Source organism: Dreissena polymorpha, chromosome 4, assembly GCF_020536995.1.
Source record: "Dreissena polymorpha isolate Duluth1 chromosome 4, UMN_Dpol_1.0, whole genome shotgun sequence".
In the NCBI taxonomy this organism is placed as follows: Eukaryota; Metazoa; Mollusca; class Bivalvia; order Myida; family Dreissenidae; genus Dreissena; species Dreissena polymorpha.
This window is the reverse complement of record NC_068358.1, coordinates 96,435,372-96,456,451: the sequence shown is the minus strand read 5'-3', so window position 1 is coordinate 96,456,451 and position 21,080 is coordinate 96,435,372. Positions and strand designations below refer to the sequence as shown.

The 21,080-nt window shown below is 35.9% G+C and overlaps 1 long non-coding RNA gene across 1 annotated transcript; it reads left to right on the top strand.

Annotated features, from left to right (window-relative positions):
• The first annotated feature begins 18,827 nt into the window (after positions 1 to 18,827).
• LOC127876423 (uncharacterized) lies at positions 18,828 to 20,315 on the top strand. The gene is made up of 4 exons (XR_008047850.1): positions 18,828 to 19,342; positions 19,558 to 19,638; positions 19,781 to 19,840; positions 20,005 to 20,315. It is a non-coding gene; the product is annotated as an uncharacterized LOC127876423 (long non-coding RNA).
• Positions 20,316 to 21,080: the final 765 nt, after the last annotated feature.

The following is a 21,080-nucleotide window of genomic DNA, read 5'->3' as shown; positions in this document are numbered from 1 at the left end:
TGGTCAAATAAATGTCATTCACGCTCAAATTTTGCTTTATGACTTCTTATGGCCTCGTGAATATCGTATTGCGTTGTGTACGTTCTAACAGGAATATATGAAATTTTGAGTAACTTGTCTAACGCTTCATCATAGGAAACGACCGAGAATTCACCATTGTATATACCCAGATCGCGATCTGGCGATTTATTGAAGCAGTTATCGTTACAGCTACATAGAGACACAAACAAGACAAATAGTATGAAACGCAACATTGCTGGGTTTTATTTCATTCATATATCAAAACACATATAATAGCTATATAACAAAAAATATGCACACAACAGACTACAACACAAAATCTGCAGGAATGTACAAAACGAGGCCGTTTGTCAGCAATTCATTCGCCACACAAAATGTGTGAAAGTTCGGTGGAATATGAATGTTTGGAATGCATGTTCAAACCGCTTGAGAGAGCATATCTTCGTGTTCTTCGTTTTGACACTGATTGATGAAGTAAACTTTACATGGGTCTTCTTCAGGTAACATGTCGCTTACGGGCATTGGGGCTTCTTGTACCTCTTGTTCTGGGGTAAACGTTTCCACAATTTCTTCTTTCACGATTGACAAATCGACCGGCATACTGAGTATCTCATTTTGCTCTGAACATGCCTTCACATCAGAACAACGCATTTCATAAGTTTTGCAAAGCATCTTTTTCGGGAGACTCGACTGATCCTTTGGATCTTCAACAAATTTGCGTTTGCGATTAGGAATAGCATTGACTAGTCGTCCTTTTCCCCCATTGATTAGCTCCGTTTCAATGTGAAGACTGTTGATGTGCATGCGGTACAAAGGATGCATCATAAAAAAAACCTCTAACGCCTGACACAAATTTGTATTTGGATATCCATATTTTGGTTGCAGTGAATATACGTTAGCATTCATCTCTCTCATTTCGATGCCAGTTTGCAACGCTTTGTATATTTCACCACAGCTTTTCACAATTTTCAAACCTATTGTGAGCTCTTTCTGTGTACTGACAAGCTGAACGTTTTAACTCGAAAGCACTCCTTTTTTCACCAATATTTCCACGGTATCAATTTCCGAACAATCGAGTAATATCATGAATGCTCGAAAGTAGGTATTCAGCTTCAATCGTATCTGAGTCCTTTCCAAAGATAGTCAAGTCGATTTCACCGAATACACTTTGCTGAACTCCTCGATTCCGTGCAACTCCAACACTGGTATTATGCATATCGGCAGTCTGTAGTTAAGGTTGGATTTGACTGCATGTATCTACCCTTCTTTATGCGCTCGCTTAGAGTTGCGACTGTTCTGGTACTAATGTTTTCAATATTTTGAAGTAGCACATATCAATCTTTTCATCGGCAACAGAAACCATCAAGTCAACATATTGTTCAAACGCAGCTAGTGTCGGTTCATCGAAAAACATAGGTCCAGCGTTTGCTTGTAGTTCAAGAAGTCGTACGGACTGTTCGTTATCGACGTAAAACGCAGTCCCTCTACATCTGTGAAAGGACATGTAACGATGAACATGTACTTTTTCTGATGACCATTCGCATTGAAATTTATTTTCTCACGAATGAATTTTTCGAACAATTTTTGGACGAACATGTTGTCGCTTCAGTTGTCAGATTGTAAATGAGACGCATTGAATAAGTTGCATGGCCATTTATACCGAAACGCCATATTACACAATTAGTGTTAAAAGCTTGAAATAGTAGGTATTGAAAACAGAGATGGCTCGTTGTATCGAATGGAAAGGCGAAAGCAAATTGAATGCACTCATCAAATCAAACCAACCCGAGTTGTTATTAACACACATTAATCAAAACTTTGATTTCGATTCATCGTGTTACATTGTTATTAAAGAAAAGCATGTCTTGCCTGTTGATTTCACACAAAAGGACTAAGAACAAGTTGTCATTCATATATCTAAACCTGAATTCATACAGTTTGTAAAGCTCAGGTTTAGTGGTACTGAAAGCAATGGGTCTGAGTTCCTGCTTTGTGAACAAACCGATTACGAAGATATATACGGCAATGAGGTTGATCAGTGTCACCTTTATTTTTCAAACACATGTACCAAAGATATGGCAGGTACAAGCTATTACTTGACAAACGAGTTGAGTATGATTGGAGTACTTACATTGTCAAAGCATACGCTTGACAAACTGGCTTCGTGTCTAATCAAACGTTACGGTCAAACACTCGTCCCCAAATGCACTACTGAGTTTTTTTAACAAAAAACTTAACTCATTACGCACGAAAAACATTCGTGAGAAAATATATCAGGTCTCACAACAAGATGACTCAACAACACTTCGTGAGGAAATTGAGCGTTTGGTGCAAACAATGTACAACTTTGTTTCTTGCGAATACAATACTGCTAACGAAATCCTCAATATTCTGTACACGAACACAAGTGACAACAACTTTGGGTTAGTGATTTTCTCAAACAGTCGCTGGATATAAAAGGCGCTACATGACTGCTGATTCAAATCATTATTGATCTAAACACAAAAGCGACAACATGTCTGTACCAGCAACTCAATTCCAAGTTCAAAAGACTGAGGATTGGGACTGAGACCAGTCCGAGATAAAAAAAAAGTAAGTTGTGTTGATAAGATATTGTGTGTTATAGCAGTTTTTATTGTTAGCGATTTTTACATTAACTATTGCTTTTTCTTTTTCAGAAAATACCAGCATCGGTGGTCACTCCAAAAACGAAAACAGAAGACTGGGAAGCTAATATTGCGGTGGCGAAACGTCCTCCATTCTATCTCAGCGTGGGTAGAATAACACAGCGACACATTAACCGAATGCATAGATGCTAGACCTGTCACAACGTACCTGTCAATTGAAGATGTTCAAAATATTGAATAAACTGGTTGAAACGTTCACATGTGTTTGTTTGTTTCGTAGAAAATGTTGTATAGGTAGTAACTTGAAAATTGACTCTGTACACATCAAAATAAACAATGCTGGCCGTTGAACTCAAAGATTTAGGATTATTTCGACAAATGTTGCGTTTGAATATTGAACAGTGGAACAAAGCAGTCGAAATGTACATCATGGATCTCTATCCAGATGTTAAGTTAACATTTTTGACGCGAGATCAATGTTGGGAAGCGACAAATACAGAGATTGTGTACTATGTTGATATTGAGCTTCTACTGACCAATTCAAAATACGATTTGTGCTGGACACACCAAGATCCCACAAAACGACTTCAAACAATAAACGGCATTTTGTTGAGCTCAAAAGCCAAGAGAGAACAAAACTCGTATCGTTTGATCAAGAGTATTTCTAATTAAAAAAATGTATAAAGATATTAAAATAGCCCATATCGTGTGTAATATAAAGCATATCATATCATGTGTGAAACCGACGTTTCGTGCACGTATCAAACAAGTATGTACATGGTCAACTATATCGATAGACTTAAAACTTTTGAGTATTGGTCTCCCCGAATACAGCCAAACAAATAGCAGCATGCTTCTTGCTGCCTGTATTATTTGGGACAACACGATCGTTGCAAATGTTTTCGTTGTGGCATTGTGTTATTCCATTCGAAATCTACAGACGATGCTTTCTTGAAACACCATAAACATTCACCGAATTGCCAGTTTTTGCGAATCGTTGGTCCAGGTACAAGAGTGTTGATAGAAAGATGAGTATGTTTTGTATGATTGCGTTGTTTATAAATATGAACCGTTCAAATCGTTTTTGTTCTTGTTCTTGTAGTAACATATACTTCTTCGTGCAACTACCAAACGCATAAAGTTGAAAAACAAGTTATATCGTGTGCACGAATGTTTTAGTTCGCTATTGCGTTAGTTATTGCCCTCGCATCTTCGGCAAAAGTTCAGCATTGGTGAGAATTTTTTGCACGTATGACACACAATCACTAAAGTAGTGTCATATATAGCTGGCAGCATTTCGCCCATGCTCTTTATCCATCTATCACAAGCAGATGTGTTGTTTCCAGCTGACGACTTATTCTCACGATGCTTATTCTGTCTCTCTAACCATGTCCGGAAACTGCCACTTTCGTCGATACTTAACATCCATCTTTCGCACGCTTTTCTGTTACTCATTATGCGTGTTTTTCGTTCAGTTTCAAAATCCGAAATGATTCAAACACGAGCGATTCGCCCTTTTGTAATTTGCCGTTATTCAGCTCAAAAGCATAAAACTCGAAATGCATGTCCCTTCCCCAAAACTTGAAATTTAACAAAGTCGACAGAAGCCCCAATTAGTTGTGTGTAAAGAAAGTATGAAACGATCGTATGTTTTGCATAGATATGTATTTTTATCAACAAGCCGAATTTTGCGGAATATGCGGTGTCATGAATTCTAGAAAAGATAGTTTTACTTAATGCTTGACAAAAGTTTGTAGTTTATTTTCTTTTTGGAAAAATACAACGTTCTAAGTTATGAGTTTCATATAACCCATTTCATTCGGCAGAAAATTGCCCTGGACTAAGCATACGCAAAGTCTCGTAGCAATCGACTTTCGAATTTAGGATGGATCGACCTAATTGTGACGGAGTTATTATTGTTGTTGCTTTTCAAACGGAAACATGCACACAGATTTCAGCAAAATATTTCTAGCACCATAAACGTGTCTGTGTGTTTTATATTTGCAGCTATCGCAATAAAATGTTTCACTCTTTCTAAGATTTTCGTTAATTGTTGCACACAATCCACACGTCTTTGAAGTGTATGCTTCATCTTGAACATCCAATACACAGCCAGTATACGTAGTCCGGTTGGTTAGCCGTTGGCGAAATCTGTAATGTTGCCAATATAGCAAAAACCCTTTTGCTCGTTTGGATAAATTTTCTTTTTTTACAAATGGTGCTACGTTTATTTTACCCAGTGCAACATACTGATATTCTTTGACAAGATGTGAAGAAAGCTTCAGGTGAATATCTTCTACAAACGTTTTTAAGTGTGTTTTCTTCGTTCACGTGCTGCTTGTTGTTGCTTTTTGTTTTGCGCTTTAGTCAAATGCATATGGGCATGATCTATTTTATTGTGGAGTCACATACTGCTGGTCTTCTTCAATGCCAACTTGGAAAACGTTACAATCGATTGGGTCATACATTGTAGCAAACGTTCTACCACCAGGATCTATACCACACACACGTTTATCTATCGTATTGTTTGATGCATTTCTTCGTGTATACTTAGGATCACAAGGAATATTCATGATAAACGTTCCATCAGCACGCTTGATAATTTTAACACCGTGATCTATAGGAGGAATGTTTGTTATTCGTTTAGCCAGTTTTAGGAATCTTTCTTTAAGATTTGAACGCTTTTCAACATTGTCCGGTATCATACAGATGTATCGGTTCTGCATGTTAGTATTATTGGTGGGAACATATTTGCCTGAAAGATGTCGTAGTAACACTTTTCGAACACAAAACGATCCCTGAATGATATTTGATACAGAAATGGGTCGTTTCAGTTTTGATTTGAGTGATTTGGCTGACTTGCTGCTTCTTCCTGTATTTGCGCGATGATTATCTGAGATATTAACTCTATGATTCTACATTCTCAAATCTTTTCTATAAAGAAGGAATGTAGTTGACAATTGTTAATAGTTTTATTTGATCGTTCGCCAAAAAGGTGTAATTCTGTTACTCTTGTATCTTCAATGCAATTGAGTAATTAAATAGTAATTAAATTGAATGCGTTTTAATTCCCTTTTATTATTGTTTAATTTGAGTTACAATGCTATGACGTTAAATTTTATTTACACTTAAATGTATTATGAATATTGCTGGGCCAAGTGTGAGGTTGAGCGCTCTATAACCAGGTTTAAACCCCCAATGCTTTGCATTGACCGTTCCAAGGCGGTGACCCCAGCTTTATTCATATTTTGTGTTTATGTTGGTTTGTATTGTGCTGTATTGTGCTGTTTTGTACTGTTTGGGCAATCGGTCACTTGCCTTAAATAAAGGACCAACTAATTGTTTTTAATGAAAATTCAATACTGCTCCAGCAGCTGGAGTTTCACTTCTTTATATTGTAAGATGTAGAATTTTTTTACATGATGTTGTTTTTACTGAAGTCATGTTATTGTTGAAGAACCAATCATCATTTTCCATCCTATACTGCGTATCCACATCACTTGCATTGGTTTTGCAAACGATTTTTTGTAGCTCAAACTGATGTGGCCTTAATCCTTTTTCGTTTATCAACCACAAGCACCAATTATACGTATAGTTTGAAACGCGTAGCATTTCATTTAGGACTCGTTTTTGATGTTTAGTAGGACGCAGTCCAACCGAAAACGACGTTAACAAATTATCTGGTTGTGTCTTTTGCTTTTTGTCACTAGCAGACTGTAACAATTGAATCACATCGCAATCAGTTTTCTCATGATTTATCAAATATTTTCTTCTAATATATTTCCACCAATACCACATACTTTTGTGTTTGTGGACGTTTGCAGCATCCCATAATGTTAATAGCTCTGGTTTGCGTTTCATTGCTATACAATACAAAGCAACACGGGAATTCGTTTGCTTATATACAAATATTTTTAATTTTCTGATATAGGGGCGATACGAACAAAACCGTATTCCGACTAAAATGGGTTGAACATAAGTGAACAAATGTTATATACATGGTCAAATTGGGTATTTTATTTGAAGAGACATGACTGATGTTACTAGGTTTGGGCTGCTATGCATATTGACTATACGGTATTGATCAGTTCAAACACCAGAGTAGTAGAATGTATAACGCTTTCTCCAGTCCTGTGCTGGTTGAAAAAGATCCAGGTTCAAGTCCTGGCTTTGGCATGAACATGTGAAATGGCTGCATTAGTCAATTGTTTAATTTCTGATCTATCACTATCAAAAGCAACAGGATTACTGGTTATAGAAATCATTCAGTAAACAATGCACATTGACAAGGAGTTATTATTTAGCTAGTACAAGATGTTTGCAAAATGTATGTTTCCACATTGTAGTAACTTGTGAAAGTTGATACACAAATCACGCATAACAGTTTGAACTAAATGAATTAACAAAAAAGGGAACAGTCACAGTCTACTGTCTCATGACATTCATGATCACTTCATATTGAAATGTTGCATGTGTTGTTGAGCAAAAACCGTGTGAAGCCTGTCTCTGTTACCCTATCAGTATTTTTGTGCATTGATGTTATGATTTCATTTAATGGTTATACCTCAAAAGATGCACATTGATTTAATGCTTGGTTCTAAGTAGCTACACTACATGACAGTATCCAATATGGGGCTTGTTATATAGGATTTTGATTTCAATTGTAAGCTTGACTTTTCTTACTCTTGAGAGAGCATTTATATTTTGTGTACCAGGCGCTGTGAAACACAACCGTCTACTTGTCTGACTTGTGTGAAATGGCAGTGTTCAGTATTTTCAGATTCTTTCACTAACAACTCTGTGTAAAATCTTATAAAACAAAAACACAAATGTAAGGTTTAACATGACAAAAATGACATAACCTGGTCCAAAAATAACCAGATTGACTATCATATGGCAAAGCATTTGACCCTTCGTTCTTGGTGCAAATTCGGGACGTCATTTCAATAAATATCACCCAACAACTTAAAGCGGCGTTTACATATCGGCGATAGAAAATTGTGTTTGTTTGAACGTCATGTAAACAATTGTTATGGGTAAAAATCTTGTACAATAACGTGTGTTCATTTGAGTTTTCATTTTGCTATTTTTTAAGGCCAATATGAGCCTAAAGTCACATAAGCATATACCATTCCTTTCAAGCATGTGAAAAAACACAGATTAGATGTTTAATATGATTTATTCATTCTATGTATCTACCAATAATGCCATAGCGAGCACCAATTTGATATGTGGCGTTCTCATCGTATTGATGTTTGCATTTCAGACAAATCAGTCGCCCAGATTTTTTGTTGTATACGTACTCAAATACTTCATGATGCAGTTCTAAAGCACAACCCGTGCCCGCACGCCTTGCTAATAATTGTTGGTGGATTGTCTTAGTTTTTACATATTCTGCACTTGCCGATTTCGCCACTGCTCTGTAATTCGCTGGATATACTTTCGATAACATTCGTAATATGCGCTGTCGCATGTCCAATGGAAGATTTTTGGCTTGAATTTTCAATGGTACTTTCTTCAGATTTTAGCGTCAGCAATACTTATTTTAGATTATTGATTCTTATCTGAGCTTTACCGTGCAACGATTTTGTTCTTTTTTGTTTTTTAAAATACTACTCTACGAAGTCAGTCTGCTTATTTTCAGATGAAAATGCGTTTTGTTTTGCATTTCGAGAGCCTTTAGGTTTTTTGACAGTGTGTCCATCGGAATCACCAATAGCTTTGCGTTTATTCGAATTCTTAGTACTACTCGAACCTGACGAGTCGTTTGAATTTTGCTGTACAAGCTGCGAAATAAAATAAAGTTTGGTTGAGCTCACTTGGAGTGAGATATAATTGATGACTTCCATCATCCAAACATAAACCAACATCGACATGCTGTTTGGAGACCATTTCGCTTTACTTACTCAAATGAGAATGATGGAGTTTGTCAAAAGACTGGGTTTTTATCGTACAAGTTTGAGTTATATTATTTGTGTTTTATTTCGCTGCACATTGCGAAAAATGTTGATACTACTAGATGTTCTAGATTCCACAATATGATCAATGTCAACGTGAACATGAAATTGTGACGCTGTATGCAAGTTTCTCGTTCATGCATAGAAATCAAAAACACAGTTCGCGTTGAAACATTGATACGGAAAAGTTCTTGAACGTTCATTTTCGTGACAAACCACAATAGTTAGCTTATGATGTCTGAAATGTTGTTACTCTGTACGTATTTAATGTTAGAACCACTTATCTCTGAAATCAAACTTCTATTTTAATCGCATTTGTGACAAGTTAGCGTTATGTCAGGCATTGTCTGATCAAGTATTCAATCCATCGCAATTCGATACGAAATTGTTTGTGAGCTCATTGTTATTTTGCTCTACAATCAAACTTTATTTACCCTGCTCAACTAACGACCAACACATGAGATGCATTTCAACATTTTATTGCAAACACATTTTATTGCACAACAAGCATATGCACAAAGTCAAAACATCTAATCCGTCAAAAGCATTCGCACCCAACCATTAACGTCAGCTCGACACAGCGCAGCCTCCATCGAACATCATCAGGCAGCAGTTTTCACAAAAAGTATGCGAACATTTTGTTAAGGTACATTTTTTTCTCCATCGTAGCATATGGTACACGTTTTCCATGGTCGAATAGCCTCATTTTTCTCTTCAATAAGTTTTCTTCTTTGCAAATCCAAAGCCTGTTCCTTCTCGAATTGAAGCTGCGATATTATCCTTTCGGTGACGATTCATGTAGCTCTTTTAGCACGCGTTTGCGTTTAGACCACTCTTCATTGAAGTAACGCTCTTGATCATTGACCAAATGTTCACTAGCTTCTCTCTGGTACGAGGAAGCCTTCTGAAGACACGATATCATTTTTGTGAAGACTTCGCGACCTTCCTTTGACATAGCGTAGTCGCTGCTGTTAACAAACGCTGTTACCTGACTTCCAAGTCTGTTCAGATGATAGCCGAACGACTTAAAATCAATCGACGCCGATTGTTCTGGTCGAGTGTATGGCCTTGTAGCATGCCGCTTGCCCTTGTCAGTCATTTGGCTATTGCTTCTTGGAGCATCTGTTTCCTCGAACTTCGGCAGTCGGTGTGCGTATTTCGACATGGTTTCGAGTCAATGTTCTCTCTTGGAGTTTCAAATCACGAATGATAACCAAAGCTGTCCGGGTCACCTTTTATACCCAACGGGCTTGTGCGTTTTCACTGTAAAGACAAAGCAAAGGGCTTGCATACCAAACTCCTTGATTAAGATGAATAGCAAATTTGCAAAACTGCAAATACGGGGATCAAATTTGACTATGATATTTAACTTAGTTATGATCGAAAATACAGTCTTTATAAAGAAAACTTGTTTGTGTTTTTGTTTTGCGATACAGAATGTGTATCGTTGAATATGACGTTTTTTTCTACATGATTTTGTGTATAACACTTTGTATGTATGTGAATCATTTCGATTGAACACGTAGAAAGTTAAACGCAACATTTATATTATTCTTTACATCGGCATCGCGCTAAAATTCATGACATGCAGTACGTCATTTCGCAACATGTAAACAAACGAGGGAAGATTAAACAGCATATCGGTTTAAGTTAACTATCTCCGGAACGATTCATGGCACCAATATCAAATTTCAAGTACACTGCCCAGCTTATTGTTAGCTACAACTTTTCTATTCTTATTTTTGTTCCAACATACATGCTTATGTGATTGAAATCACTTTGAAAACGTTCGCAACAAGAAAACCTTTTCATCCTATCGTTTTGTGAAACACAAATGATATCAACATGCAGAGCATTTGATTATGCATATTTTGATATGAAATGCTTGTATGTTTATTGTATCGCTTGATCAAGACTAGCCGAAAACCATTTTGCCTATAATCACGAATTCCCTTTTTAAAGAACAAAACATCAGTTTGATCTACAGCTCTCGAACGTCGTTTTTATCAATGTAAACAAGCGAGGGAAGAGTTTAAGTTACATCGGTTTAACTCAATTTGCTCGATAACGTCTCATGATATTAAGATGATTTTTTACCATTATATTTAATCCTATGATTGCTACAATTTTTTTTTCGCCTTTATTGTTCTCGCACGACTCATTGTATCAGATATTCAACTTAGAAAAAATTCGCTATCAAGAAAACTTTTTTATGAAAAGAGCATTCATCGTTATTTTGGTATTTGCTTGTAGGAAATTCGATTCGACGCATTTTGATGTATTACACTTTACTGTATGTCTAAACACACAAAAAATACAGTACGATAACGATTTTGTCCTAAACGCATTTCTGTCTAACTTCAGATTTTGACTCAACGTCGAAAAATTGCTTTGCGAATAGAACAGTGATTTCGTACAAAGTTTAACTTCGCGTTCCTTTCCAACCACCTGAGATAACAACATGCGATTTTTATCATCTTGCTAAGTGCAATATTGGTTATAATTTATACGCTAATATATTTTCCCTAGCTTTAACGCGTGTGTGTGGAAATTGCGGTTTTGTGCTTGGGAAACGGGTCAGTGAATAAAAAACGTTTTTGTTCTCATAGATTCCGGAGTGATTGGAACATCTGCTTATACTAAATTAAATTCTGCACATTTTTATACCACATACTTGATAGTGTGTTGAAAATTGGCTTCACTATAGACCGAAAACCATTTTGCTTTAAACACGCCTTCAACAAATTCTTCATAAAAAACACAACGTCGTTTCATCTGTTAAAGACTATTGTACAGCGAAATGCGTCTACAAAAAAGTTGAGAACATGTTTTCTCTTCAAATAGTTGACCGATCTACCCAACATTTTCGCAATAATATAGAACATGTTAATAACAACAAGTTTTGTGGGGATCATTTTTTGCTAACATATTCGCATATAGTAGAAATTCTTAGTTTTTCGCATGAAAATCACTTCGCGGACAAGGAAAAAAATTCCCATTCAATACAAGTACATAACAATTGCTATCATTCTATAGGGAATTCTGTTTTGCACGTTTTGATATATGATACTCCACAATAGGTCTGATTACAAGGAAAATACTTCGAGAAAACGCATTCGTGCTTATAGAAATTTTCAACTTTTATGACCGAACGTTGTAAGATAGCGAATTGTTCATAAAACTGTGTTTGTATGGAAGCGGTTTATGTTAACTGTCTCAATAACGCGTGAACGCATTTCGATGAAATTTTCTCTACCATAACCAGCAAATAGACAGGAACAATAAGAGTTGAAACATGTTGCTAGTAGATAAGTGGATATATGTCAACATTTCTGTTTCTTGGCCAAACTTTGGTTGTTATAAAGTAAAAAGTAAATCTGTCACATAAGTGCAATTTTGTTGTATCATTCGACAAGGAATTCGTTTATGTGCATTTTGGTGTAATATACTTAATAGTTTTCTGAAACGCTGCAATAATACGGACAGAAAACCATATCACAACAAACACACACTTCATGAATTGCAAAGCATTTTGACCCTTCAATCTTGGTGCAAATTCATGGCGTCATTTTAAAATCTCATCCTACAACTTTAAGCGGCGTAAACATATCGATGATATAAAATTGTGTTTTTTTGAAAGTGGTTTAAGTGCTATATCTCTAGGGACCGTTGTCCGAATTCAATAAAATTTTACCAGATGAACAGAAATTTCAATGCGCTCATACTGACACTATTTGCTCATACAAAATCGAATGCGCGAGTTATGATATTTTGATTTTAACGCAAATTTTCTTGATATTTCAAAGTTACACGAACAATTGTACAGATAGCCATAATATTTGTGTTTCATTGTGTTGGCGCTATTATGCTGAACATGTTGACATATGTGGAAATTTTGATATATGATACTCCACAAAAGGTTTGATAACAAGGAAACTACTTCGAGAAAACGCATTCTTGCTTATCGAAATTTTGAACTTTTATGTATCGAGTTAAAACGAAGATTCATGACGTCATTTCAATAAATCTATCCTACAAATTAAAGCGGCGTTTACATATCGATGATAAAAAATTGTGTTTTTTTGAAAGTGGTTTAAATGCAATATCTCTAGAACCCGTTGTCCAAATTCAATAAAATTTTCACCATATTAACAGAAATTTAAATGCGCTCATTCTAATACTATGTGCATATACAAAATCGAATGGGCGAGTTATGATAGTTTGATCTTAACGCAAATTTGTTAGATATTTTAACCCATTTTAGTCGGGATACGGTTTCATTCGTATCGCCCCGATATCAGATTATTACAAATATTTGTATATAAGCAAACGAATTCCTGTGTTGCTTTGTATTGTACAGCCATGAAACGCAAACCAGAGCAATTAACATTTTGGGATGCTGCAAACGTCCACAAACACAAAAGTATGTAGTATTGGTGTGAATATATAAGAAGAAAAGATTTAATAAATCATGAGAAAACTGATTGCGATGTGATTCATTTGTTACAGTCTGCAAGTGTAAAAAAGCAAAAGACACAGTCTGATAAATTTTGAACGTCGTTTTCGGTTAGACTACGTCCTACTAAACACTTAAAAACGACTCCTCAATGAAATGCTACGCGTTTCAAACTATACGTATAATTGGTGCTTGTGGTTAGTTAACGAAAAAGGATTAAGTCCACACCAATTCGAGCTACAGAAAATTGCTGGCAAAGCAAATACCAGTGATGTAGACCCGCAGTACAGGATGGAACATGATGACTGGTTCTTCAACAACAAAATGACTTCAGTAAAAGGAACATCGTGCAAAAACTTGTGTACGTCGTACAAGTCAGCCAAGACATAAAAGTCGAAACAAAAGCGACCGATGTCTGTATTAAATATCTTCAAGGATTGTTTTGTGTTCCAAAATTGTTCATACGACATCTTTTAGGCAAAGATGTGTCTACCGATAATATGCTAAACCGATATATCTGTATGATGCCGGACAATTTTGAAAAGCGTTCAAATCCTAAAGAAAGGTTCCTAAAATTGGCTAAACCAATAACAAACATTCCGCCTATTGATCACGATGTCAAAATTGTAAAGCGTGCTAATGGGACGTTTATCATGAATATTCCTTGTGATCCAAAGTATACACGAAGAAATGCATCAAACGATACAATAGATAAACGTGTGTGTGGAATAGATCCTGGTGGTAGACCGTTTGCTACAGTGTATGACCCAATTGACTGCAGTGTTTTCCAAGTTGGCATCGTGGAAGACAAGCAGTATGTGATTAGCAAACTCCACAATAAAATAGATCATGCCCATATGCATTTGACTAAAGCGCAAAACAAAAAGCAACAACAAGCAGCACGTGAACGAATTGTATCACTGAAGAAAACACACTTAAAACTAAAAACGTTTGTAGAAGATATTCACCTAAAGCTTTCCTCACATTTCGTCAATGAAAGAGTATCAGTATGCTGCACTGGGTAAAATCAACGTAGCGCCAATGGTAAATAAAAAACATTTATCAAAACGAGCTTAAAGGGATTTGCTATATTGGCAACATTACAGATTTCGCCAGCGGCTAACAAACCGGACTGCGAATACTGGCTGTGTATTGGACGTTCAAGATGAAGCATACACTTCGAAGACCTGTGGAGTGTGTGGCGAAATCAACGAAAATCTTAAAAAAAGAGTGAAACATTTTATTGTTATCAATGCAAATATAACCCACACAGAGACGTTAATGGTGCTAGAAATATTTTGCTGAAATTTTTGTGCATATTTCCGTTTGAAAATCAACAACAATAGTAACTCTGTAACAATTAGGTCGATCCATCCTAAATTCGAAAGTCGATTGCTACGAGACTTTGCGTATGCTTAGTTCATGGCAATTGTCTGCCGAATGAAATGGGTTAGAACATAAATATCAAACCACATATATAAAAATGTTCAGCACACTAGCGCCTATACAATCATATACAAATATTATGGTTATGTACTATACTCACAAAACGCGGTTGAAATAAGCACACCGCTGTAGTCGCTTAAATAGTGCGAAATCATATCGAGCTGCTTTCGTCATACGAACGTCATGTAAACAATTGAGTTCTCGAAATCGAAAACAAATATTGAAATGCTTAGGCTATGAAGAAAACTAAACAGGTATAAGGGAATATTTTGTGCTGGAGTTAAATGTACAGTATTAAATATTTTTGATGGATTACTCACATATTTTATATGATCTAGGATTATTTCAGAATTAGTGTAGGTTAGTATGTTTGACTGGATATTTTAAATAAAAATTGTATATACTCGCATTTTGTCGTTTTTACATTGACTATGCAAATCTGCGTTGGGTACGCCTCATAACCAGATTAAAGACTAGAAAACCATGGATTTGCTTTAAAACGAAGGAAATACTGGATGGATTGGACAGACTCATGCTTATCAATTTTTATGCCCATTCAAGCTGTAAATATTTCGGCTTGTATGGTCATGAAAAAATATCAGCACAAAGTCAATATTGATAGGATTTTTGTATGGTAAGTATGATTTTAAGATTTCTTATCAAATACACATTCAATCGTAAACTCAAATCATGAAGTATAAACATTTTCAATGTGCTTTTCTGTCATTTTTGGTTAGGTCGTTGAAGAGATCGGACGTGTTTTTCGAAGCTCTCGACGTCGTGACCTAATTATAATTTGACTTGCGCGCGTAAAGAACTCTCAATTTCGACTTTGACATTGACCGATACGGATGTGTTTTTAAAGCGCTCTGAAAAAAGTTTTGACTTTTTTTTTACTAGGACTGAATCTTAGTTAAATGAAAGACTTTGACGAACACGAACGTGCATTTATGAGCTCTGACAAAATTTTGACTTTGAATTTTTTTTACGATGAAAGTCCTAATTGACTTTTGTTTTGGACGTTGAAGGAAACTGACGTACTTTCGTGAGCTCTGAAAATTGATGAACAGTTTTGACTTTTACTGAATTGTACTTTGAAATCATACTCTCATGCGATGTTAACTTTTGAACGTTTAGTATTGACTGACAATTTTTGAGAGCGTTATATATGAAATGTTTGACAAACATTTTTTTAACAACTTAACTTCACTCAAAGTCTTGAAATAGGATTGATCGGACGTGTTTTTTTAAGCTCTGACTTTGACGGTTGTGGATAATTAAATTTATGTTGTGGCGTCAAGCGATTGACTGTCAGTTGAGGTTAAGATGTCGAGCTGTGCGGACGTGCTTCTTGGAGCTGCTGTCTACAAAAACGTGAGTACAAACTTTTTCGTTTGACTGTGCACATGTTTCACGATAGGTTAGAGTGGAGTTGTGTATGATGATGTATGATGGTTTTTAAAGCGGTGTGTTGAACTTGTATAGAAGTGTAATGCGTTGTGTAGAAATTACTCAGTACTGATATAGTGTCGATATGTTGTGATGAGCGATGATGGTGTATAACGGACAGATGATGGAAAAATGATTGCAAACATATTTTATGAACATGTATCAAATGTACTAAAAACGATATGATATTGGTTTACTTGTATTTGCATGACGTTAGTTAACATTTCTATTTCATTTCAGTGCGCAGTGGTGAGTATTGTAGTATAAATTTGTTTCAATAAATCATGATGAATGAAAACTGATTTCGATTCGTTTTGTACAATTTTAGGGATTATCACTCTATAACAACTCTGTCGGTGGGTTTTCATGAGTGTGAGCCTTATACAGCAATGTTTGAGTAGTACAACAATGTTTTCGCTTTTGTGGTCGCCAGCTGTCCGTGATCTGTAAAGTGAAAAATACACAGAACTATGAAGCATACAAATGTTTCGAAATTTTATCAATGATTGTATACTATGCATGTTTTGATTTAGTTCGTTTCAGATATGACATGAGATGAAGACCTGACATTTGAACAGAGCTGGTAAACGAAAAGGTAAGTTTGTTTCATTTCACTATGAACACTTGTATTTTGAAAGAAGAAGAGATAAAGTGAGTTACTTCATCATCATGGTTTCATTTAGTCTATAACATATGAACAGAGAAAAACCTATTTTTTGCTAGCTTTTCGTGTACTCTATTTTGGATGATGAGTATGTCAGTAACTCTAATCGAACGGCTAGTAAAGTATGGAACATGAATGCTTTGTTTAGATTTTCAGATGTTTGCTGGCAGTTCAAGTCTGCCAGCTGGAGTGAACAGTCGTGTTTTCTGGAGCTCATTCATTGCTGGAAGGTAAGTATTAAAACTATGTTTGTTTTCAATTGCATGTTTTCATATGTTTCAGACTTTCAAACAGAGATGTCATGATGACTGGAGTTGATTACAGGGCAGTGAAAAAGTGAAAGGTAAGTACTTTTGACTGAATGTTTGTTCTATGCATGTTTTGTTTTAATACAGGTCAGGAGTGCTTATGCAGTGATGTGCAGTGAACAGTGGAGCCAAGCAGTCTTGATTTTGGAGCTTCTCAACAAGCCTTGAAGGTAAGTTTAGAATAACTCAATGTTAGTGAATTATTTTTAAAAAAATATGCTGTCAGTGAAGTACTGTCAGTTGCCTTTGAACAGTCGAACAGAACAGACGTGGTTGCGAGAGCTCTCATATCTGTTGTGTTAAACTGTTCTTATGATATGTTATGTTTGTTTGTGTTGTACTACTTTTCAGATGCTGTTGGCAGTGATGGGGTTTCAAGCTGACCTGAACAGAAAAGCAATCAAATGGTGGATACAAAATAGTTTGTATACGGTATGTTTTGTGCATGCTTTTATGTTTCAGGTGTACTTGCAGTTAGCGACGAAGACGATTCAAGAAGAGGACCATAGATCAGAAAGTGGATGAAACATACAATGGGTAAGTTGAACATGTGTTTTTGTTTGATTTTTACCATGCATACTTTGCTTTGCTCTGTGTCAGATTTCAGTCCCTGGTGTAGACAGAGAAATGTGTTTGAAGAATGAATTCCACTACTGTGACTTAACTCTACAGAAGCAAGGTAAGTACAAACACAATTTTGGTTTGATTTAACTCATGTGTCTTGCACTGCATGCTATTTTTCTGGTCTCTCATTTAGTGACGGAAACGAAGAAGATTTCAAGAAAGAATCACTGCTGCAACTCAGGTCTATAAACAAGGTAAGTGTTTGCTATGTTGTATACAAAATGTTTCTCTTTTTTACTCTGTCTCAGGTTAACATTGCAGAGATGTTTCGACAGCTTGGGACAGAAAAGAAATTCAGCAGCTGTGTCTCGGCTCTAGCCACAAGGTAAGTCGATACAAATATACTGGTTTGTATGTTGTGTTGTAATGCCCTTCTATGTTTCAGACTTACATTGCTGTGACTGTTCCACAGTGGATCGTAAAAGAGACGAGTACATGTTTCAAGAAGAAAATTGGCTGTTAAAACTCTGCACAAAATATGAGGTACGAGAACTACACTTTTGGTTTGTTTTGTGCTTTGTTTTGCTTAACTATTTTTCAGATTTGAGTGGTGGGTCATAACAGAGCAGACTTTTGGACAACGGAGAAGTTGAAAAACAGAGAATGATTCAAGATCAGCTAGGTAAGTCTTGATTATTATTCAATGCTTAATGTATTTTTCATTTCAGTAGCCTGTTGGTAAGTACACTAACTTTCTATAATTTCATATTGAACTGTTTTGATGACTTTGGCAATCGGTCACTTGCCTTAAATAAAGGACCAACTAATTGTTTTAATGAAAATTCAATACTGCTCCATCAGCTGGAGTTTCACTTCTTTATATTGTATACTGTTATTCAATGCTTAATGTATTTGTCATTTCAGTTTGGCTGCGGTAAGTACACTAACTTTCTTTAATTTCATATTGAACTGTTTTGATGACGTGTATACTGTTATGCAATGCTTATTGTTTTTTTCATTTCAGTATGGCTGTGGTAAGTACACTTACTTTCTATAATTTCATATTGAACTGTTTTGATGACGTGTATACTGTTATGCAATGCTTATTGTATTTTTCATTTCAGTATGGCTGTGGTAAGTACACTAACTTTCTATAATTTCATATTGAACTGTTTTGATGAACTGTATATTGCTATATAAAGTTATTTTTTTCATTTCAGTTGCCTGTTGGTAAGTACAATTTGCTTTCTTTAATTTTCATATTGAAATATGTTTAATGACTTTTGTTCTGCTATGCAAGATGTGTTTTGTTCATGTCAGTTGCCTGTTGGTAAGTTCAATTTGCTTTATCTAATTGCATATTGAAATATGTTTGAGGACTTTTGTTCTGCTATTCGCGTTTCCATTTCAGCTGGGCAGATGTAAGTACACTTCATCCGTGTATTAACTAAATATGACAAATTTTGTTGTGCTACACAAAATGTATTTTTTTCAATTTTAGGTCAGCAATGGTAAGTAGATTGTGTTTCTTAATGTAAATTCTGTATGCATATTGTGTTTTTTTATCATATCATGTCTTTTATATTTTGGCTTTGTGTTAGTAAAAACAGATGTTAAAAAATCATTCTTAAACTTGACACTACAAATGTATTGTGCTATGCAAAATGTTTGTATGATTTCAGTTTCCATAGTGAGTATCAAAACAGTTGAAAAGTTAGTTCAGTTAACGTTTTGGTTCACAGTTCTGTTTGTTATTTGGCAAAATTTACAAGTATGCATTGCGTCTTGATTTCAGCTCGAGTGTAGACTGAATAAGATTGCCAGCAGAAGGATAGGATACAAAATACAAAGTAAGTTCTGAGTTTCTTACTAAACGTTTTGAGTTGTACTCATTGTGTGTTAATATGCTATGAACATGACTTTTGTATTTCAGTGAGAACAACATAGGTAAGTAGAATTGTTCGCTGTTTCAAGTTTACTGTTATAGATCAATATTTTGTTCATAAATTGTAAGTTGTACAAACACATTTAAAAGTTTCTTATCATGCTTTCTATTCCATTTCAGCTTTACTACTAGACGAGTCAGCTTTACTACTAGACGAGCAGTGACAACAAGGCGCCTTTGTGGAAACAACAAAACAAACAAGTGAGTATTAGTTGAACAATTGATTGAAATTCGTTTACTGTTATGTATCTTTAAATGCAAAATTGTGCATATAAGCTGTAAGTTTACACATTGTACAAACACACATTGAACGTTTCTTATCAGGCCTTCTATTTCATTTAAGCTCAACTTTTAGACGAGCAGTGACAGCAAGGCGCCTGAATAGACAACACAACACAAAAAAGTAAGTATCAGTCAAACAGTTGGTAGAGTTGTTTGTTTTTCTTTAGAAGTTTGTGTTTACTATTTCATTTGATGCATAGTATATTACACATGCATGTTTTTATCATTTCAGGCTGTTTACTCTCATCGTTTACTGTTTAACACAATTTGCTTTTCTATTTTCAGTGCCAATTTGCAAACCTCGATGTGGACACCGAGTAGTCAATACATACGTGTGGCGTACAGCTGCGACAAAACAGTGGGTACATCGCACCGATAACTTGAACATTGTCCCGTGTATGGACATCAGTGCAACTTTGTAAATCCATGTCAATTTGTGAATCCATGTAACTTTGCGAATGTGTGTCGATCGAAAATTGTAAACATTCTGAACTGAAACGAACCCGGTGTTGCAAGTGGCAAGTGTTGACAGTGTGTATGTTTTTACATGAAAAATAAAGAAGATTGTTCTCCTGCCTTTTTTTCCTTGTTGTATTGTGCTGGCCAGCAATATTGATGTATGTGTTTGCGTATAAACTATGCAATATTAAAATTAAACAAAAATAAAACATTAACAGTCATTAACTGAGTTAGGGCGGCCGAGGTGTTTTAGACTCCATAAGCGTAAAGCGAACTGATAGCACTTGGGGGTAAACGCCTCGGTATTTCGGTGCTTAACTGTTTTCACGGCGCTTATCTTGACGCACTGTAAAGACTACCAACCAGTTAATGATTGCTTGATCTATAAAATAAATATGCAGTCTCTTCTTTGGAACAAGAGACTCCAAGTACCAAATACCAACAATTTACAAGCAGACGCTCACATGGTGGTACACAAGTCCGAATATACTCATTGCTCTAGCCAGGATCGCAAATTATTTGTGTTAACTGGCAAGGCTCCCCAGCAAACGGAGCAGTGTGACTGGCCTGTTTGGGCCGATAGTGCTTAAGCGAGGTTTTGCTTCGAAGCGGAAGTGGGTCACTCGCTTGGGCGAGTCAGTTTTCGCTCGTAGTTTCCAATCTGGCTAGATCAATGTAAGGTTGTCTTTGATTGCTATTTGGCAAGCAGTCCTGCTATTTGGCAAGCATAAAGACAACAGCGGTCAATTAACTGAGTATGGGCGACCGAGTTATGTAGGTGTCGTTAGACCAGCTCCACAAGTTGCGAAGCGCGCTGATAGCACTTGAGGGGAAACGCCTCGGTTTTCAGTGCTAACATGTTTTATCCATGCTGTCGTAATACTCTGGCGAGGCTCCTCAAT